The sequence below is a fragment of the Gopherus evgoodei genome, chromosome 3 (genome assembly GCF_007399415.2).
Source record: "Gopherus evgoodei ecotype Sinaloan lineage chromosome 3, rGopEvg1_v1.p, whole genome shotgun sequence".
Classification (NCBI taxonomy): Eukaryota; Metazoa; Chordata; order Testudines; family Testudinidae; genus Gopherus; species Gopherus evgoodei.
In genome coordinates, this window is record NC_044324.1 from 124,663,003 (window position 1) to 124,686,021 (window position 23,019).

The 23,019-nt window shown below is 41.0% G+C and overlaps 1 protein-coding gene across 2 annotated transcripts in view; it reads left to right on the top strand.

Moving 5' to 3' along the window:
• Window positions 1-5,036: 5,036 nt before the first annotated feature.
• Window positions 5,037-23,019, top strand: part of PLEKHG1 (pleckstrin homology and RhoGEF domain containing G1) — a 247,265-nt gene continuing 229,282 nt past the window's right edge. Inside the window, exon 1 of one of the 2 annotated variants that reach the window (XM_030556568.1) lies at window positions 5,037-5,335. The gene's annotated coding sequence lies outside the window, so the exon portion shown is untranslated. The remainder of the gene's footprint in view (window positions 5,336-23,019) is intronic. The other variant, XM_030556571.1, reaches the window with a different exon arrangement.

The following is a 23,019-nucleotide window of genomic DNA, read 5'->3' on the forward strand; positions in this document are numbered from 1 at the left end:
CATGCCTGACAATGAATTTGTCTCAGCGGGTGGAGTAGTTTACCTGGATGCTATGAAGAAAATACATCACAGGGTTTGTCAATACAGCGTGGTTGGTGAATGACCATGTTTACACAACATCCATTTTCCTAAGCTGCACCCTTACTCACAGAACACATGCAGTTCTTTGTTTCTGCAGACTATTTTTTTCCACAAGCAGAACTGTGGTGCATTTATTCTTCTGCTTTTTTGGTGTATAGTGGTTTTCTGCTATCAAAAGATGGCACATTTCTAACTTTTGTGTGTACATTTATATTCATTTGGCTCTCCTAAGAGCATTTGTTCCACAGAACCCTGATTCAGCAAAACACTGAAACATATGTTTATCTTTTGGCACAGCAAAGCTAAGCAGGATGAATCTATGTGATGGGTTTAAAGATAAGTGCATACCTATGACTAAATCTACTTTAAAACCGCTTTACCGGTATAGGAATCCTGTATCAGCAAAATTCTGCCAGTATGGACATGGCTATTCCAACAAAGATGTGCACCCTATGAGCAAAATAAGCTATCCCAGAAAAAGCAGTTTTGCCAGTACTGTATAATTGAATCTTCTACACTAGACCCTTTTGCTGGCAGTTATGTCAGTCAGAGATCACAATAGCTATGCTGCCAGAAGTCTGTAGTATAGGCATGTGCTTAGTGTTTTGCTGAACCAGGGCTCTAATGAGGAAGGTCAGGTGATAACACAATGATTACACTAGTGCAATACTGTTATTATATTGAAATAATGTACATAGTTTTGTTAAAGCTGGCCTCATAGATATACACAGTCCTGCCATACTCTGTGCAGTTGATGTGAATGGACATTCATGTAGAAAGGAAAATACAGTATTGACAAAAGAAATGTTGTTATACAGAGATGCCACATCAGGGGAAGAGGAATCAAAGGGCCTCCTGCCCAGAAATGCTTCACTGCCAATACTCAATGCTCTGAAAATTGTGATGATAATACCATGGATTGGTTTATTACAGGAGAGGGTGGGTAAGGTTCTGTGGCCTGCAATGTGACTAGATGATCATGATGGTCTCTTCTGGCCTTAAAATCTATGAGTCTATGATTACAGCGTGATTAGCCAAGGGATTCACAATTTATCCCATACATTCCACTTTGGAAAATGTTATATTGCTTGATTCTTATACCTCTGTAATTCTGTCGGCAACAATGATCAGATTCCATCAGCCACTCATCATCTGGAGAGAGTTAGTTACTTCAACAGAAGGTCAGATATTTTTGATACAAGCTAATAGAAACTGGAGTAATGCATATCCAGGACTTAGGAGGGAAACACTCTTCTTGGAGATTTTCCCTAACAGACAAAGTTTGAGTCTGAAGAGAATTCCAAGCGGAATAGACCCAATAGTGCCTTAAATATATATTTCCAGAAACTATACAATTTCTTACTGCTCCAAAAGACATGGGATAACATGCCTCTTTTGCCTTCTATTTCAGAGACGTATGTAATATCATTCATTTTAATTTGGTCTGAATCTACCAAAAATTGTATGCAAATTAAAATGCACCAAGCTGTATTTTGGTACAAAGAATATAATTTTTGAAAGAATGAATTTTTCCCCCTATGGCAGAGAAAATTCCCTAATTCTACCTTCCAAAAAAAGACCAGAGCATCCATTAGAGGTATTTTTCCTCATTCAGCAATGTAAAGGGCCAAATTCTTTGGGATTGAAAATGGAATCATTTTCTCCAAGCCTAAATTCAGGGCACAGAGCAGCCACACAATGTAGGGATTTATTGGCTAGGGCAGGGGTTCCCAACGTGGTGTCTTTGGGCACCACAGTGCCCGCAGAGTCATCTAAGTGTGCCCACATACTGGCCGGCAGATGAGCATACCCCAAAATGCCACCGACTAGCTGAGTCATCCAGAGGTGTCGCGGCCGAAATGCCAATTTTCAGCGGTATTTCGGTGGCGAAGCCTCTGGATGACGCTGCTTGTCAGCAACATTTTGGCGGCAACACCTATTGACGTTGCCGCTTGTTGGCGGAATTTTGGTGGACGTGCATCCGCCGCCATGGTCCTCTGTGGCTCATCGTCTGGTGCCTATCAGACGAAAAAGGTTGGGGACCACTGGGCTAGGGGATCAGTATTTGCAGACTCCCTCATCACATCCTGGCCTTAACTCTGTACCAATCCATGCTGCTGCAGTGAGAACATCTGTAGATTACTAGAGCATTTTTCCATAGCACTAACTGCAGAGTGCAGCCTCTTTATGATCTGTCCTTCTCATGTGCAAGAACAGTGACAGTTCAGTAAGAAGGGGATTGGGGGTGGAGGAGGGACTTACCCCTAAGTGATAACCAGTTGTAACACTGTTATATAAAGAAATGCTATTTATAGGAGTGGTTATCATTAAGGAAAATTTCCTGGGGAAATTTACTTTTTTTTTCTGGGTTGAAAAGACAATGTATCTCCATTATGGGCTAAATGCAAAACTTTGTTTTCAAACAGTGCCAATGTGGATTTATAAGACAATTTTGGCCTTTTTAATTGTTAAATTCACTCCTCATTTGAGACAATATATGCTATATGTATGTTTTGGGGGAGTTTTTAACACTTTAAAAATGGTGCATTAAGAGACCTGGATTCAGGATTCTAGCAAGAACAGTTAAGATGAGGGTGAACATTGAAACTCACTAACTAGTCACATTACTGTTCTGTCTATATATTTGAACATCCTAAATGTCTAAAATCATTCACATACCATATGCCATGTATTTAGCATAAGCACAGGGAAAATCTGTAGCATACCACAAAAATTGAAGACCTCTTCTTTGATGAAAATTATGAAGTGAAGTTTTATATGCAAAGGGGTTTTGTTAGCAGAAGAAGGTGAAATGTTGGTGGAAAGTGAGGAAATGCTCCTGAATATATATATTTTAATTTAACCCCCCCTTTAGTTTAATAGGAAGTAAGAATAATTATAATATGCATTCACATTGTATTTGTGCTTTCTATTGCGTTTCTGTTGTCTGCTTTTTCACTTTTCTTACTTGGAACACATTGAAAGCAAATTGTTTTGCATGGACATGGTATGGGGGAACAACTTGCAGGATTGGAGACTTAGGCCTTAATTAGAAAAGCACCCTATTCAGGAAGGGTACTTAAGCACATGTTAAGGTTAAGCATTTGCTTACATGCTCTCTGGAATTGAGGTTTTATGTACCACAGAGGTGGAAACTGCAGAAGACACTAAGGCAGAGGTGGGCAACCTATAGCTCGGGTGCCGAAGGTGGCACACGAGCTGGTTTTCAAAGGCACTCACGCTGTCCGGGTCCTGGCCACCGGTCTGGGGGGCTCTGCATTTTACTTTAATTTTAAATGAAACTTCTTAAAGATTTTAAAAGCCTTATTTACTTTACATACAACAATGGCTTAGTTATATATTATAGACTTATAGAAAGAGACCTTCTAAAAACGTTAAAATGTATTACTGGCATGTGAAACCTTAGAGTGAATAAAAGAAGATTCGGCACACCACTTCTGAAAGGTTGCCAACCTCTGCACTAAGGCTACACTACAGAGTTTTCAGCTGCACTGCTGTACCGCTGCTAGTGCAGATGCTCTAAGCGGCTGGGACTCCTGTCGATTTATTTACTCTAGTTCTGAGAACAGTGATAGCTATGTTGGTGGGAGAAGTTCTCTCAATAACATAGCACTGTCCACACCGGCACTTAGATCAGAGTAATTTACTTCAGTGCTTGAAAATATGAATCTTAAAAGCTGAAAAAACAAGCAAATAGAAATAAGACAAATTATTATTTTTTAAAATCTCATAAAAGTTGTCACTTGGGTTTTTGACTCAGGATTTTTGAACCCTTGTTGTTGGCAAGGCTGAGAAATTTGATAGCAAAATTGACTAGCTAAGGGTTACAAAAAGTGAACCAGGCTAGTATTCAAGTAGGCCACTTCAGAAGCGAAAGTGACTAATTGTCCAAGCTGAGAGAGACCAAAGAGTAATCAAATAGCACAAGTGGAAAGTATATCGCCCTTCATCCTGAAAATGATTTACCTGCTATGTTTATAATATCTAACATAGTATAAATGGAAAACAATTAGAAGAAATCTTTCTCTACTTATTTCAGTTAATTAACTTTGTGCATTTGACTGCAATGGTGCATAGTCAGTTTTAATTTTTCTCAGTATGGTCAGTTAGGCCCTGATCCTGCATCAGGATATTCTGACAGCTTGATCCCTGTGTCCCATTGCCTTCAGTGAGACTGCTTGGCCACGGAGTCTCATTGTGATGCAGGACTGGGGCTTTATGTTAAACTTTTGTTAGGCAGTTTCCTCTATTTAAGTGGATCTTTCACAAAGCAATACAAAACAGAAAAAAAAAAAGTTTAAAAATAGGAAAATGTGATTGTAAAGCCACAAAACTACCAAGGAGACTCGGGACAGGTGTAGTATGCAAAGACACTTTGATTTTTTTTTTAAATTGACTAGATTTCAAGCTAACAGTGTCCCTTTCCCTTAATAGCCTAAACTAAATCACAAGAGACGCAATTACTCCATTAATCACCGTCTTATAATATTTTAAAGGGACAAGGGCTGGTTTATCATCATGCAACATCAAGGGGTGTGTCTCCAATATATAAGTTTCCTCTTGGGATGTAGACACTAGTAGCGTGATTTAAAGTGTAAGAAAGCAGTCATTCCCCCATGGGGGTGGGGGGCGTTTAACAGAAAACAAGGGAAAGGCTGTAAGTTTAGCCCAGGCCAGGAAGGAAGCCCCCGGAAACTAGTGGAGTTCTTGCTTTGTGTGTGTGAAAACAGTAGCTGAGTTTTTTTTTTTTTTTTTTCTCCCGCGGGCTGTGATTTGACTGTTCTCTTTAGCTTCGCTCCAGAGCCAAGTCCAAGTGGTTAATCTCCGCCTCCAGGGGGAAGTCAGCTGCAGCCGGGGGCCCGGCCGGGCCGGGCCGAGCCGGGCCTCCCTGGGGAGGGGCCGAGCCGGCGGGCAGAGCTGCGGCTGGAGGAGGGGGAGTTTTACAAGCTGCTCTGGCCGCACGGGAGGAGCAGGAAGTTTGGAGAATAAGCTGCTGCCCCAGAGCCGGAGCGGAGCGGAGCTGCAGGAGCCGCCAGAGGACAAGGCGCTGCGGGTTGGGCGACTGCTGGAGACCAGCGCTCTCCGCCCCCGGGTTTAAACACTCGGGGTGTGCGGCGCTGAAGGGGGACGCCGGTCAGGAGCGGCTGGGAGCTGCCGCCGGCAGCCCGGGGAAAGGGAGCGAGCGCTTTGTCCTGCGGAGCCGGTCTCCTCCTCCACTGGTGCAAGCCCTCAGGTAGCGCGTTCTCCTGCCCGCTCCCGGGGCTGCCGCTTCCCCCGCTCTCCCCCCTCCGGTGTCCTCTCCCAGGGAGCCGGCTGGGTCCCCCCTGTCCCGCTGCGGCTGCTAATGGGGGGGAGGGGGGAACCATTGTCGGGCTGCTTCGGAGCAGGCAGCGGTGGGGCTGGGTGCGGAGGCGGCCGGGGGGGGCTGACTCCGTTCCGCGGGGGCGGAAAGGGGCGCGTGTGGGAGCCGCTCCGCACCCGCGGGGCCCGGGTACTGCAGGACTAAGCCACCGCCCGCGGGGAGGGACGGACACGGACACCACCCCAGAAGCGCAGCGCTGGGGGGCGGATAGAGCCGGGAGGCCGCTCCCCTCCCCTGCGCGAGCCGGGCGGTAAAACGAGGCTCAGGAGCCCGGAGGATTCGCCTCGCGTTTGTTACCTGCAGAGAGGCGGGGCAGCCGCGCTGTGACTGGGCGGGGCTGGGGGGCTCGCTGCACGGATAGTGTCAAATCCCCCTGTGCCCGGCACGTCTCTAGTGCGGGGCCGGGGTGGCCCACAGTCCTGTGTCGCTCGCGTGGAAAGGGGGACGCGGTTCCTTCGCATGGCTGCTGCGTGTTTTGCTGGTGAGCACGAGCCTCTAGGTTATAACACAGGGGACGGCAGCAAGCGTGGCTGGGGCTGGAGGGAAACATCTGGAGTTTCAACTTCGTTAAGCTCCGGCATCTGGGACAAGCTATTGCTTTACTTGTGCTAGCTTTCCTAAGCCCGTAGCTACTGCCACTCTCCTGCCTGATGAGTGTAAGCCAGTGGAGGAGCCATTGTGCCGATAACATTTTAGAAACGGGGGGATTTTTTTTAAACCCCAACCCATCCCTTCAGTTATGTTTGCTTTTAATGAGGAAAATCCATCAACTTAGAAGTTGTTTGGACTACCCTCCTTCTTTGTGTGGCCCCTGTCTTTCTACTCCAGCACTGCAAAAATCTGACGTGTAAGTAATGCACTGCAGGAATATCACATCAGGTAATAAAGCATCCTGTGTGTAATATATTTATGAAGGGTACAAACAATGTTCAGCTGTTTTTGTCCACAAAAGTACTTTTGTGTTTGGCTACAGTTAAGTGTGATCTTAAAATCTGAGCAAAGGAGGTACTTTGTACACATAGCACAGGAAGTAGTTTTCATTAACATTGAACATAGTGCATTATCAAATCTCTGAAAATTTGATGCAGGTTGCATAATGCCTCTGTTTTGGACCACATGTTGTTAAAGCCCAAAAGCCTGGTGGTAATTATTTGGAATAAACTCTACAAATTCTAATGTATTTTTATTAAACCTGTCTCTCTTTTAAAATAAACATAGTGTCAATTGGTTCTGGTGTCTGTTCCCTAAAGCATTTAAAAATGTGACCAATCATCTTCATATATATATTCTCTTCCTGTTTCCCTTTTGGAGCCCTGACTATTTCCCTGTTCCCTGTCCTTGGTTTCTTTTCCTGACCCTGAAGGCCTTATGTCACAGCTGTTGCCTTTCTGGAAGGATAGAATGGGAGCACTTCAGAACCTATCAACTCCAGTCCTTAAATCAGCCAAAGGGTCATTGTTGACTAAGATGATTCACTTCATTTCTCCTTTTCTTTGCAAGGCCTCAGCACTCCCAGCATGAGAAGCAAGGGGCCTGGAACAAAACACAATTTCATATTGGGCTGGCTCTTGGTATCTTTTTTTTTTCCCTTTAACTGTTAATTAGGATACTGATACAGTTGGGATTTAACTTATTTCTTACCCTTACAAACAACATTAGGAGTGGATCAAAAATGTGAGCAAATAATGACATGCAACTGCCTACTGTCTACATAAATCACAATGAATGAGTGATTTAAGAATAATAATTAATACTAACTATATTAGTAGCAGTTTTCTTTGTCTCTCTGTTTCCTTCTTAGAGGAACACCACCTAACACTTGTGGTTCAGATATCTACAAGTCTTTGTTGCTCAAGCCTCTAGCTAAATTTATAAAGGAATCCTGTTAGCTTGTACAAAGCTAAATTTGGCTGTAGCAACTACTGGATTTATAACTTATTGTGGTTAGAAAGGTACATATGTAACTGTCTCAAGCTTTATTTTTAAACTTCTAATTTTTGTGGTATGCAGTTGTCTTAATTCTGAGAACCTGTAAAGATGCACATGGATGCTTTGGCTGACAATATACACAAAATATGAATAAAGTTAAATCTCATTAACTTCACAGATGCTTCTTTTAGAATGGGGGGGCTGAAATTCTTTCCCCTAGAGGGCACTAAATGGTTCCCTTATACATCCAAATATTCAGTTTTTTAACTTTAGCTCCTTTCCCTGACAAAGTTGACAAACTGGAAACTATGCACAATGCTCTGAGAATGTTTCAGTAGCTTCAATATTAAATGTTTGTCATATTACCATGGTGTTAGCATATTATTGGATATTTCTGAAAGTTTAAACAATATAGAGTGGGATGTTGTTGGATTTATATGTTATAATGTTTAGAATTTCTATAACTAAATTTGTTAGTCTCTAAGGTGCCACGAGTACTCCTCGTTATAACTTCTCCGTCATTAATATACTAGTGTTTGTTCTTACCATAATTCTTTGGTCTTTCTAAAGAGGGAAAGCTCTATTAGAATTAAGGCACAGAGTATACCTCTCAAACTGCTTTAAGTTTGAGATCAAATATTTCTCCGTTTGAAAATCCTGTGCAACTCTTTGAAAGCTTGCCACAAAATGTCCTTATTTTAATAGATGGTGCAAAAAGTTTTCTTATCTAGAATGCCTTTTAATTATTAGAATGGCATTTAGAGAGGGAAGTTTAGCAATGTAGCTTCTAAAAGGTTAATCTCCGTCCAGATAGTTAGTGCTCTGTGGAACAGAGGGAAAGGATTTATTTAACTTGCATATTTATGTGCACCTTTGAAGTGAAGCCCAGGTGGAAGATGATTTAATACATGGCTTTTGAGATCTTTTCAATAGAGGACCTCTGCTTCCATTAAACTTATTTATGGAAATCACGAAGAAGTAATCTTATTGGTGGTTAGTCATCTTCATCTTTTTACTTTCCGTGAACAGGATGTAAGGGTGGGATCCGTGAAAGGATTTAGGCCTGATCTACACTAAAAAGTTAGATGAACCCATCTACATTGCTTGGGGGTGTGAAAAAATCCATGGAGGGTGGGAAATAATTCTTCCATCAACCTAGCTACTGCCTCTTGGGGAGGTGGATTATCTACACTGATGGGAGAAGCCATCCCATTGGCATAGATAGTGTTTTACATTAAAGTGGTACAGTGGTGCAGCTGCAGTGTACTGTTTTGAGCGTAGACAAGGCCTCGTGTTGCAGTGCTGTGCATCATAGCACCTAGAAAATCACAGGAACAATATTGCAATTCATAAAGCTAAATTAGGCACCTAGGATCCCTATATGATGAATGGGGAAAGATAAGTACCTAAGAATGTGATGCACAAAAGCCAGCATGCTAGGCAAAGAGCTAGCTAAGCTAGACAATGGGATGTGCTGATGAGAGGCATGTGTCTTAAGCCCTGCCTCTCTCACAGAGGTAGATGCCTTCCAGGAGCCTGGACTTAGGCCAGCATTTCTCAAATGCAGCCACCAGGGGCTTTTCTTGTGGCCACAGCCTCCCTGGGTGGTGACTGGGGGAGGGGCAAAGCAGCAGCCCCTCCCTCAGGGCTGTCAGCAAATGCTGATCTATGCCTACTTCTAGAGCCGCAAACACTTACACAACACAAACAGGTGACTGGTGTGAGTTCCCCACCTTCCCAGGGGCGGTGGTGATTGGGTGTCAGACCTGGGGTGGTAGGTGGCAGGCTCTGGCCCCCAGCTTCTGGGTTTTGGGTTCTGGCCCCCGAGATCCATTTCCAGGCTCACTGCCCCCCCATCACCCCTGGTCCCCCCACCTCCCAATCCAACTCCCCATCCAGGGCTTAATTTGTCACCCAGCTTGCTGGGGCTGAGTAAGTATGCTGTGAAAACTGATATTAACAAATATTTTTCACAGTAGCAAACTTACTAACTAGCAAGTCTTTTAAAAAAAAAAAAATCAACCAAAAAGCAAAACATGCAAAGCACCTTATTTGTATTTCTATTCTGTTTAGGTCCAGTAAAGAATAGAGACAACTGTACATTATTTTTATTATTGAGTCTTCAGTGAATACATTACAATGATTTGGACACATGTGCATATTTATTTGTTTTTCCTAAAGTTAATTTAAATATTTTAGGAAAAATTGTTAGAGTGGCCACCAGCAAGAGTTGGTCACTCTGAGGTCACAAAAAAATTTGTTGCAAGAATCCCTGACTTAGGTGCCTATCTCTGCTAAGCAATCCATGAACAAAAACCCATCACCTGGAGTCAGGCATCTAAGGTGTTTCTTGCAGGAATGAGTTAGGCACCTGCTTTGCTCCACACAAAATAGCTGAAGAGAAGGAGGTGATGTCAGTGCCCACCTTAAACATCTAGCCCAGTGGTTAGAGTACTTGCTTGCCACAGGGGGAGAAAGGATGTGAATGTGGATCTCCCACCTCTCAGGAGAATGCTCTAAGCACTGGGCTGTGGGATATTCTGATGTCAGACTCCCTTAGTCTCTCCTGTTGAAGCTGTTCCATGGTGAATAAATAATCAAAGAGTGATTGGAGCTGAGGGGGAGTGGACATGGGGTCTCCTATGATTCTCATTCTCTCTCTGTCTCTCTCTCTCTCCTCCCCCGGCTGTTCCACTGTGGATAAATACTTACATAGTCATTGGGACAGAGCAAGCGAGAGTGAATGAGTGACTCTGTACCCCAGTGATTGCGGCACCCACCTGCTGGGTGGGAGATGCTTATTCAGGAAGGATGTTTAAGCCCTATCAAAATAAATTGGATATCATATAAGCATGTTTTCCTGATTTGGGGCTTTAGACTGTAAATACTTCAGTGCAAGGATATTGTCTTTTCTGTATGTGTACAGTACTCAGTACAACAGGGCTCTGATCCTGATTGAGGTCTTCAGATGCTATCATAATATGTACTACTATGACTAATGTTCTGAATGGAATCAGATGAGACAGTGATAAAAATGCTGGTACCCTGCCTATAGTGTGGGTCTGCATCAGTGTAGACACAGCCTCTGTCTATATAGTGGCTTCATCTGCAGCCTGTGGTTGGGAAAACTGTTGGTGTAATCAAAGATATCATAAACTGGGGAGGACAAATATAAACTCTTATTAGTGTTTTAAAAGAATACTGTCGTAGATTAAACACAGCACTCTAAAAACTGAAATTCAATATACAAACTAACTTCTCTCTTTGTGCAATTCATAGATGTCAGATCTCTAAGACTTAAGAGTACAGCACTGGATTTTGTGTTTTTAAAAAAATCAAACACAACATTCAGAATGTGTGTTATAAAATGTGTAATGAACTCCAACTGACAAACACAACTTTAAAAAATAGCCTGAAATATGGAATTAATGTTTTTTTAAAGATTCAAATCAAAGCATTTGATAAGATAAAAGAAATATTTGCAGAATTCTTCCTATGGAAAGTAAATCTGAGAAACCATCTATAGATCAACATTTACAATTCTGAGTTAGTTTAAAGGAATCTGTCCTCTGCATACAAAGCTAAATATAAACAGGAACCTACAACAGAATAATTTTCTAGGTGAGTATTAGGAATACATTTTATCTGCATAAAATTACTAAAGCAAATTAATTATTCCCGCAGTTGAAATTAAATTGCCTTAGGCTTCTTGGAAATGCATTAATAAAAATGTGTAAAATGGCAACAATCATTAGTGTACTGTAAACATGAGACACATTTGAAGTGTAGTAGTATTCTGAAAAGTAATGGTAGAATATGGTACTCTGTTATGCAACAGAGCTACTCCCTGACTCTCTTCAGAGTCTTCATAACTGCTGATATTAGTAACAAAGATACCATTTTACTACTGTTTATTCCCACCACATGTTCTGCAATATTAAGAGAAGGTGAGCAGGAGTCACTCCAGCCCTCTATCAAATTTGAAGAAAATAGGACTGTAGGAGTGTCACTGAATACTTAGTTTGGCATGGAGAACCTAAGGTGGTGATGAACATGGACTGAATGTGCAGGACTGCCAATTGGAAAAGATACTGTTTTACTTGCAGAGTGAGAACATCTGACATGGAAATCACTGACAGAGGACAAACATGGATCCCTATAATGCCATTTAACTTATTTTCTTACAAAGATGTTTTTCAGAGAAGTAGAGGACTTCAAACAGACTTTTTTTTTTAAACAGTCTCTTGTTCTGGGGGGCCAGAGAAAAACTAGTCAAGCTCCTTTGTGTATCTGTAACAATATTGCCAACTGAAAACATTAAAAAATAAAAAAATCACAGGTCAGGCTCATGGCTTAAAAATTGTGAGTTTTTTTTTAAATTGCCTCCTCCCCCTCCCCCTTTTGGTTTTAGAGTCTTGAGGTGGGTGATGGTATATTTTCCAGCTCTTTTCTGCAGTTATGATTGACGAGGAATTTTTTTTAAAAAAGAGCTTAGATTACATGTAATAGAACATGACACCAGGACTTTAGGAAAAACATCGGATATCATCAAAGTTGGTAGACCTGCAAGTCTGCTAGGAAAAGGGATCACACACCAATAAATATGTTGCACTGGACAGCAGCTTTGGTGGTAACAAGAATAAAATATCAGCATTTGATCTTGGAAGTATTGTGAGCTTTGTATGTAGATAGAGTGTGAGAGGTAGACTGGAGTAATTTAGGCTGTACCTACACTGGGCCTTTACATCATTATTTAATTTAAACCAGTTCATGTTAATTCAGTTTCAAGAGGATATGCTTGACTAAATCTGTTGCTGTGTCATTCATGCTGTGTATTTTTTAAGGACCTAGCTAGAACTCCTTTTTCAGACATTCTGATATGGTTTAGACTTGACAGGCTAGCTGGTCAAACCCAATTTAAATGGAGTTAGCCTAAATTGGTGTTGATCTGTGTCTTTAAATGGTTCAGTTTATATTGGTAAAAGGACTGTGGAGTAAAACTGCTGCTGCTAATTCAGGATACCTGAAAGAATCTTATTAACTGTGCAGGCAAGGGTTAATCCATGTCTAAGACATGCTCTGTTGCTGAGTCAATCTCTTTTTGATATCCATGTAATACAAACAGCTAGACAATGTAGATTGTCTTCCCCCCAACTGGCAGCTGTTTTGCAGATAAGCCTACCTCTGAAACTGGATGCTGCTTAAAGGCACAGTTTTACAAGGTTCTGGGTGCCCACACTCGTACGTGGCCTTTGATTACAGTTAATGCCTCACATCCAAATAACTCCATTCATAAATAATATTTGGTTGGTTGGTTCACATTCCACAAAAGCACACAGTTTCAGAGGTAGGCTTACCTGCAAAACAGCAGCAGTTTTACCCCACAGACCTTTTACCAATATAAATTATTAAATTATTTTTTTTTTAAATTGCGTTAGATTCTTACACCAAGGATTTTTGTGGAGTGCGCAAATGAACCAAACATTGTGCTCTGTGTTAAGCATGAGTATGAGTGTATGAGACTTAGTTGGGCATCATATGGGAGCATGGGTTAACAGGCTGATTTGATGGACTGGCATCCCATTTGTAGGAGTGTTTTGAAATCTGAATAAAATATTTGTAAGACTGGAATACCATTTCTATTGAGGTCAAAAGTGAGATAGGTGGTCTCGGTTTGCATTCCTCTTTTGTTAACCACTGCAGAGTAGAGAGAGATCTCTGCTTTTAAAATACATTTCATTGTGTTGACAACTTGTATGCTTTGGGAAAATCTTTTGAGAACATCCAGTACTTCACTAACGCCATAATTCTGGCCCATTTGTGTGCTCCAATGATGAGTTAAGTGGAACTTCACAATGCTGACATAGACAAATTTTGAAATGAGAGTGATTTCAAAGACTAATGTGAGAACAGTATATAGCACCTGTCATCTTAATACTGGAAATCATTTTGGCTGACTTCCATCCAGATTATGTTCTAGAAAGAAAACTTTGTCCTGACATGTTTTTGAGAATAGTTCACAAAAAACAGCCACATACAAATTTGAAAAGTCCTCCAAGCTGCCAAAATGTTTTACGTAGAAAAACGTTGTCATTACTAGCTAAGGTTTAGTTAACTTTATATATAATGTGTCTAAATTTTAGCTTTTTTTAGGGGCGTTTGTTTAACATGGTCCTGTATAAGGCTTCTCTTTAGGTCTGAAATACTCCTAGTTAGATTTCAACTCTACAGGCTACTCATGCATTCTAGAGATATCTGTTGTTAATGTCTTCTAAATGCTATATGTTGTCTAAGAGTTTAGTTTGTGGTGAATCTCCAGAATAACTATTTTATAAATGTGCATAACTATACATTTTACTGATCTATAAACCACAGTATCAAATCCTTAGGTATTAGATAGCTAACTGGTTTAAGGAGACAACCTGCCTCCTAAATTTTTTGCACAATAACAAAGAATGGCTTTTATATTAGTGTATGAGTAGAACTTTATACCAGTTGATAACCTAGCTACTGCTAGGATGCTTGAACAATTTCATTCCTCTAGAATTTAAAAAGAGTCCCTCATTTACTGGAAGTCTTGAGAACAAAAGAAACATGAACTAAAGGAAAGAATAGGAGAGAGAGTATACAGGCCATTTCTCATCTTGGTTTTACTTTAGTTACAGCCATAATGCAACCAGGTACCTGGACACTTGAAAGATTGCAATTAGAATATAATCAAAGAGTAAACCTTGTGAAGTTACTTTTTACATAATTGTTTCCAAACTCTGAGAAGCTTTACTGGCAGTTGTTCAGTGTATTTAAATAGAGTAGAAAGCTGACTCAAAGTCTTCAGGAGTAAATTAAAAGAATATATTTTTTTTTCTTCAGGTAATTTTTACTGAGAAAAATATGGAAACGACTGCTTTCTGGAGTGACATGAACAGTGAAGTCTGTTCTGAAGGTCTGTTACAGTTTTCAGCATAACACAATGCTGAAGTTTAGTAATTATGTGGTGAATATTTTTATTAGCTTCTCATAACTAATGTATCTAAGATGTTGGTGTAGTTTGGTGGCTTTTTTTTGCTTAAATAGAGAATTTCTTTTGATGGGCATCATATCTCTTTGGTAAGAGTGAATATAAAGCAATACTGTAATACAATTCAAGTTGAGTATAGTAATTTTTTTAAAAGATGTAGAACTTTGCCTGTTTATGGTTTGGTTCCTCCTAAACCAAAGTAGCTTGGAAACTAGGCAGGGATTCTATTTATTCTGGCATAGGAATAAGCATCAAGCAGAGCGTTCTGGTCTCAAGGCTTGGTAATGGTAGGAGGCCTCTGTAATATTGCCAGCCAGCTAAATGTCTGCAGTATTTTGCCATACAGGAAATCAATTGCAGCTGAATGTGCACAGTTTCCACTCCAAGTATATAAACATATCTTCCAGTGATTTTTTTAAAATCTTTTTTATATCTAGAGTCTTAACTTCAATAGTTAGTTGAAAGTTCAGAGTCAGAACACTTGATATTTTGTTTCCAAGGAATCTACCCACTCTCTGGTATCTTAGCACTAGATCATGGTGGGATAGAAGTATGAAACAAAAAACACAAATACTTATTAAGGAAGGATGCTATCACTGGATCATGAAATCCTGAAAAGCAAGTAAACCTCAACCAGTGACTTACTGAGACTGCGTTAATAAAAGGAGGTACATTTACTATACTGGTTTGGTTCCTGATTGCATAACTGCCTGAAATATGATGATCTGAAAATGGGCAAAGACGGAGGAGTTGCTGAATATGGATATACTTGAAGAACTGCTATTATTGGAGAATCTATTTTCTCTAGGAAGTCCACACTTCTACACTCTTGGGGGTTAGTGGTCAGTTAAGCAAAGTTTGTTAGAATACGCTGCAGCACCATTCTACCAAAATAGACACCTGATCTGGCTTCTGACAAGAAGTGTGTTGGTATTGATGTGCACCTTACTTTGAGTGGCTCCCTTAAAATATCCAGCTTAGATGTGGTTACCAGTTAGAACAAGTCTCTGAATCTAGTGTGGCTCTAGCAGCTTTGAGGCCTTTTTGAACACATAGCTGCTTGTATCAAGAACAGATGTGTGGACTATCCATTTTGGATAGATGCTGATTCCCTTTAGACTTGTCTCCATAGGTGACACAAATATCTTGAGTCAGAGAGAGGAAGGATGGTCCAGCAGTTAAGGTGATTGCCTGGAACTCAGGAGACCAGCTTCAATTTCTTGCTCCACCACAGGCAGTGTGTGACCTAGGGTAAGTTATTTGGGGCCAGTTTTTTTTCAAAAAAGATATTTAGGTACTGAAAGACATTTCTGGAAATTCCACTAGGCACTTAACTGCATCTATGTGCCTACTTCCTGTTGTTTACTATGGGAATTTGGCACCTAGGCATTTTTGAAAATCCCACTAGGTACCAATTGCATCTTTAGGTGCTAAATATCTTTTTTGTTTTAAACTGGCTCTTGAGGGGGTGGCAGGGCAGAGATACTAGCTAGAAGTAGTGGTACTTTCCAGCCTCACAGGGTAAATGCTTTACAGATGGTGAGGAGATAGGGAACTACAGCAATGGCAGGCATATAGCTACCTAAAGATAATGGCTATGAATACACTAGAGAGCTTCCAGTGACCCAGCTGTGCTGCTGGAAGCTCTCTAGTGTGGCCGCTCTAAACTGATGGGAGAGAGCTCTCACGTTGACTTAATTACTTCACCCCCAGTGAGCGGTAGTAGCTATGTCAGCAGGAGAAGCTCTCCTGCCAACACAGCACTCTTCACATTGGCACTCTAGATTGGTGTAACTCAGGGATTGGCACCCTTTGACAAACAGCCCATTAGGGAAATCCACTGGTGGGCCAAGACAGTTTGCTTACCTGCAGCGTCTGCAGATCTGGCTGATTGCAGCTCCCACTGGCTGCGGTTCACAGTTCCAGGCCAATGGGTGCTGTGGGAAGCGGTGTGGGCGGAGGGATGTGCTGGCCGCCGCTTCCCGCAGCCCCCACTGGCCTGGAACAGTGAACCGCAGCCAGCAGGAGCTGCCATCGGCCGAACCTGCGGACGTTGCAGGTAAACAAACCGTCCCGGCCCACCGGCGGATTTCCCTGATGGGTCACATGCCAAGGCTGCCGATCCCTGGTGTAACTTATGTCATTTGGGGATGGCTTTGTCATATCCCTGAGTGACGTAAGTTATACCAATATAAATGGTAGTGTAGGCCTAGCCAATGTAACAGCTGAAGGGCTAATGTGTTAGGACACTATTTGTTAGGCCCTGCCCACCCTAGGACAATAATTAATTGCAACAACAGGCACTGTTGCCAACCCCAAACATTCAAATATCATAGTAGCACCTCCCATCCTCCTCCTCCCCACACCAAATCATGAGGCAAGTTTAAAAATCTAAAACAAAAAACTGAAAATGGGGCTTTGTTTTATGTGCCTTCTGGGTCTTGAGCCTTTAGAGAGTATTTAAATAATGTCTTTTGAGGTGGTTGGTTGGTTTTTTTTTTTTTAACTCTTGATCCATGAAGATAGCTAGTAGCTTAGCTTATGAAAAGAGCTAGAATCTTTAGATAAGATCTTAGCTCTTTTTTTTCCCCTTACGTTTTGACATGGCACCAGAAGTTTTAAGAAACACCAGTATCACAAGTAGGGTGACCGAATGTCCTGATTTTATAGGGACAGTCCTGATTTTTGAGTCTCTTTCTTATATAGGCTCCTATTATCCCCAGCCCTGTCCCGATTTTTCACATTTGCTGTCTGGTCCCCTAATCACAAGAGTTGGCAACACTGTAACCTTTTTTGTGTTGTGTTTGGTTGGACAGTGTGAATGGGGCCAAACTACATTTTAAACAGGTTAAAAAACATATGATGATGTTGCACCAGTGAGTATTGGTGTGACCAAAATATGATGTAACCTGGTTTAGTCACAACACCATTATTAAACTAAGCTGTCTTCCTGTGCAGATAGGACCAAGATGATCATATGTATTCTGAATGGTCAGAGTTGAACTCAGGGAGATACACCAAGAAAGATTTCAAGCATAGATAGTGTGATTGAATCTCTCCAGGAGGAAATGATGAATATGTGCCTAATGCAAAGATGTGTGTTTACTGATGTTGTTATGCAATTATCTGCATATTTCTCGGTGTCTTAGAAATATGAGGGATAAAAACAGAGTGAAGAAGTGTATTTTCTTGCCAGGGAAGAATGGTCCTGTGTTCCTAGTTCTGCCTGAGATTTCCTGTGTGAACGTCATATCATTTCAAGAACAAACTGGTAGTTTCCCTCCAGGCTAATGTTATCATAGACCTAGAGGTTCTATATCCCGTGATAGAATCCTGATTATCTGAAGATCTTGGGGGACCTCAGTTCCTTTTGGATAATAGGAAAAGCTGACTCAACAGTGTTTGAATCTGTTTGACCAGTACAGACAACTTGTGTCCCCTCCCCCCAAACTATTCAAAAGGTTCTGGTGTTCATGAGGCCTTGAGATTAGTAAGGATGGAGATTCTACAGTAAGTTTATACATGGCAACTGGGCGTAGTAATGATTTCACTCCAATTCACAAATCTGACTGACTTGATTCCAACAAAAAAGGAGCTTTTTATTGTCTTGGAAGAAAGTGCGTATTCAGTGATAAGCCTTGTGGGTAACTCCAAGGACACTGTGGAGGCAAAATGTTTGGAGAAACCTAGTTACTTGCAAATAAGCTGATTTTAATCCTTCCAGATAGAGTTTCTAAGCTGAAACCAATGTGGTATGTATGTATGTATGTATAACTTTAATAGCACACCCTGTTTGTAATGCAGGGTTCTAATAATCAGAGTTGCAAAAAAAAAACCGAAAATAATTAACTAAGATAGTGGTGTTAGAACATTAATTTAAATAATATCTTTCATTACCAGCTGATGCCAGGGTTTATAACCTATTTCTGTGCTTGAATTTAGCAATCCAAATGCATTTGAGAGTGTAACCAATTCTTGGTGAGCAGCATTTCCTGGCAGAGTTAGTATATTGAAGAGGAAACGAGAGTCTGCTGCGTTTTTGATTGTATAGTGTTTAATTAAAATGAAATTCTTTCCATAACTTGCATCTGATGAAAATGAGGTAGGCCTTATGCTCTGTTGGATCAGAAGAATAACTATCACTTTAATTAACAAAATATTTCATGGAGGCCCAAGAAGAGCTAACAGAAATTCTTTGTCAATATTTTACTAAAATAGCAAAGCTTAGTATGATCCATATTTTAATACACATTTTAAAAATGTTATTGTCTAAATTGAATACATTTGTTATGTTATTTGCTAAAAGTCAATTACAAAGATTTATTTGACCATGAATATTGTGTATGTACACTTATAAATTGTACAAAGTAAAGCATTGTATCAGTGTTCAGTGTGACATACACAGACGTGCAAAAATGCACATTGAGCTTTTGATCTGGATCTGGAAAGCTATTGATTTTCATAAATTGTTTGCGTTGACAAAGTACCCATTCCAATTCAAAACTGCTACTTAAATCTCAGCTTTTCAAATTTTGGTGAGTTTAATACGTTCCGATGATGAACAAGGAATAAAACTGTCTAAAACACAAACAAGGGGTCCCAGGTATTCCCATCTTCACTGCCCGCTGAAATAGCAGTGCACAAAGAAGCAAAAGGATTTTTAGAGTTCTTTGGGAAATATGACAACGAATTATGCAGGTTGTTAATGAAGCACATTGGCAAGTATTGTATTGAAAAACCTGAGAGCAGGAATATGCCTTAGAACATGCTGTAAGCAGAGAGACAGGGAAAATATGAAGATTAAAGATCTAAAAAAGAATTCGTGTCTTGTGAATGTGGGAGGAGAGAGCTGAAATATGATGCATTGATCTTGCTTTTCTGTAAAAGCTCAGTTCAGTGGTTGGGTCTGATATTGGCCCTTTGTGGCTCTACTTTTAATTATATATAGAGCTACCAAATAACTGCTAGGAAATGTGCCACACATATAATTCTGATGTTTCTGATGACGTTTCCTCTGTAAAAGATTTTGAAGGGGCGGGGTGGGGGAGGAAGGATGACTGTGTGATGTTTGTTTGTTCTGACACATCCTAATTCAACTATTACATCAGCATTGTGTTTTTTTTCTTTTTCTGATTGGTTTCTAAGCTTGATTTCTTTAAAAATAACATTGTCACAGTGGGCCTATTATGTATAATTTTTTTTTAAAAGCAGAATTAATGGGAGCTGTTGGTGCTCAGCACCTCTGAAAATCATGCCCTCTGTGTAATGGAGAAGGAAATGTCAGATCTGTGCAATTGCTCCAGGAATTCAGAGGCTGTATTTAATATGTAATATGTGTTTTTTCTTAGAACGCCAATGCACTTTTTAAAAAGTGTTCAGTGCTCATCTGTACATCATTGTTTTCTTTGTTTGGGCTAGAGCTAAGCTTTGTTTCTCATGCCCTAAAATCAAATGCGTAAGAACTAGAAAGCTGCATGGGAAGGGAAGGGAACTGTACAGCTATAGGGAAGTTGGTTCCTTAAAGATCTGTTCTGTCATAGAATGAGCAAAAAGGGTTCCAGCTGTGGTGATGTCATTTTGTGATGTGGAGACTTTTATTTATTTTTAACTGAGACCCTAATCTGGCAACACACATACTTAATTTTTTTAAGCACACAAGTAGTTCCACTGATAGCCATGAGAATATTTGTGCCTAAATTTAAGCATGTGCTGAAGTATTTTGCTAGATTGGGGCCTAGGAATTTGGCTAAGGCCACTAACTAATTGTAAATAGACCCAAAAATCCATGAGTTGTAAATGACTTCTGGTCAGATTGAAATAATGCCATTATGAACGGCCTGACCCATTTTTGTCATCTTGACACTTTATTGAGCCTGTAGTATTCCACTGATTAGAGTACACTGTACATAATTTATTTTTTAAAAATTAGGTTTCCTATGTACTGAAATTGTGTCAGTGTGATCTGCATTTAAAGCTGATATTTTAAAAAATTGTAGATAAGAGTAAACTGAGCAGTGGGGTGGAGGAGGGAAGTGGGGTGGAGGAGGGAAGAGCAGAGATTTAGGGACTTGCAGTGTTTTGACGAAGACATTTAAAAAAAATCACCTTGAAGAAAGTCACTTGAGAGAGACAAGAAACGCACTTCTCAACTTGCCTTGGAAATAGTGAGTTGTTAATACAACAACCCTGATAAATTTATAACCCACTCCAATGGATTCTGTCTAACATTCTCCAGCAGGAGGGCAAGAGAGACCATGCACAAATAAAACCTAATGTTTCTGTGTGATAGTTAAACTTAATGTACTGGACCAGGGGTGGGCAAACTTTTTGGCCCAAGGGCCACATATGGGTATGGAATTTGTATGGCAGGCCATGAATGCTCAAGAAATTGGAGATTGGCTGCAGGAGGGAGTGAGGCTTGGGGTGCAGGCTCTCGGGGGGGCCAGAAATGAGTTCAGGGTGTGGGAGGGGGCTCTGGGCTGGGACAGGGGCTTCAGGTGCAGGGAGAGAGCAGAGGGCTCCAGCTGGGTGTGCAGGCTCTGGGGTGGGGCTGGGATCAAGGGGTTTGGAGGGCAGGAGAGGAATTGGGGCAGGGGTTGGGGCACAGGAGGGGGTCAGAAGTGCAGGCTTCAGGCAGTGCTTACCTCAAGTGGCTCCTGAAAGCAGCAGCATGTGCCTCTCCAGCTCCTATGCGGAGGTGTGCCCAGGCAGCTCTGTGCACTGCCCTGTCTGCAGGCGCTGCCCCTGCAGTTCCATTGGCCGTGGTTCCCAGCCAGTGGGCACTGCAAGGGTTGTGCTTGGGGTGGGAGCAGTGTGCAGAGCATCCTGGCTACCACTATGCATAGGAACTGGGGGGGGGGGGGGGGGGCGCATGCTGCTGCTTCCGGCAGCCACGCTGAGCCCTGACCCTGCTCCATGGCTGGAGTGCCAGACCTGAAAACCCCCTGAGCCGGCTCCCTGGCAGGAGCTCAAGGACTGGATTAAGCGATCTGGTGGGCTGTAGTTTGTCCACTTCTGTACTAGACCCACCTACATCAGAATGGCACTCTTTCATTTTAAAAAGGTGACCAATCAACATGACCTCACTTACGTGGCTCAAGTTCTAAGGAGACTAATACAATGAAAAATGTAATGGTCAGATAAATATTTATGCACATTTGTGTTAGCAACGTGTTCTTAACTTAAGGTTTGGCATACGTGCAGTAACATTTTAAAGACCATTTTTGTTGTTCTACATTACAAAATCTGTTGTTGTTCTGAGAAATCCATATTTACTATGTATCTTGTCAATTTTAATGAAAACTTTTTCTGCCCCCCCCTCCCTAAAGTAAATTCAGCAAAACAGTGTGGACCTAATCCCACCTCCATCGCTGGATTAAGCCTTGTATGTTACATGGTGAGAGATTTTTCCAAGAAATTCTTGCACATCAAAATGTCAAACCAAGTGAATTAAAACAAAAATGCCAAGATACATGCTCTGCTTCCCTGCATATATACAAGCAAGTAGACAGCAATTTCCCTCTGACATTTTCTATTGTTACAGTCAAATGATCAGGGAAAAGTGTACACTTCCTTTTGTGTCCAGTAGATAGGAATTCTTAATTGGTGACCATTACTTTTTTTTCCTCACAAAGGAAACGAATAGGCTACAGTTGATGATTGCACATCTGTTGTTTTGTGTTAAGCATCCTGTTAAGCGATGAAACTGTCTTGAAGATTTTTTTTCTTTTTATTACTAGTTAACAGGAGGGATATTCGTTACATCTGATTACATTGTTTCCAAGACACAGGTGTAGCCAGAACACAGGAAAACAAAATGTAAGCTGGAGGGTGACTTTGTTTATACTTTTCAAAAAAAAAAATTATTAAAAAAAAAAAAAAACTTGCAAAGACTTCAAGGGTATACTGAGTTTGTGTGTCATTGTGTGGTGAGTCATGTCCTTGTAGTGTGATCGCTGTATTGTATGTACAGAGCTTTAAATCAAACTGACCATGGATTCCACTTTGGAAAGGAGAAACAAGTAATTATATGTGTGTTACGTTACTTTTATTACATAAGATTTTCAAGAAAGTTGTTTTGAAACTTGCCAGACCCTCGATCCCCACATTTTACTGTGAAACTTTTTTGTTTGACATTTATAAAATGTTTTAAAGTCTCTCTTAAAAAGTTAGTGGCCAAATACTCCTGTTGCTTGTGCATGTGTAGTGCCACTAGCAAATTTCAAATCTCTCTGAAAAGAACTTAGGCAGAAATCATTAGAGTAAGCCCCATGACGCTGTCCTTTGAAAACTCTGCAAATAGTGTGGAATTCAGTTGCAGCGGTGGGGGCAATGTGAAAGTGGGAGAACTGTTATAGAACAAGAATAACTATACTGTACTTACCACATACATGAAAAATAGCTTCCTAAAGTCATAAACAACTTCTGCTACAGTTAACATTGTTGTTTTGTGTGTCTTTTGCTGTTCCATCAAAACAGGGATCAAATGTAGCTGCAGGTAGGAAGAGCAGAGCAGGAGAGATTTGTGCAGTCAGTGCTCTAGAAAGTCTAATACAGTGCAGGATAATGCTTGGATTTTTTTTTAAACTAAGAAACACGCGGGTCACCA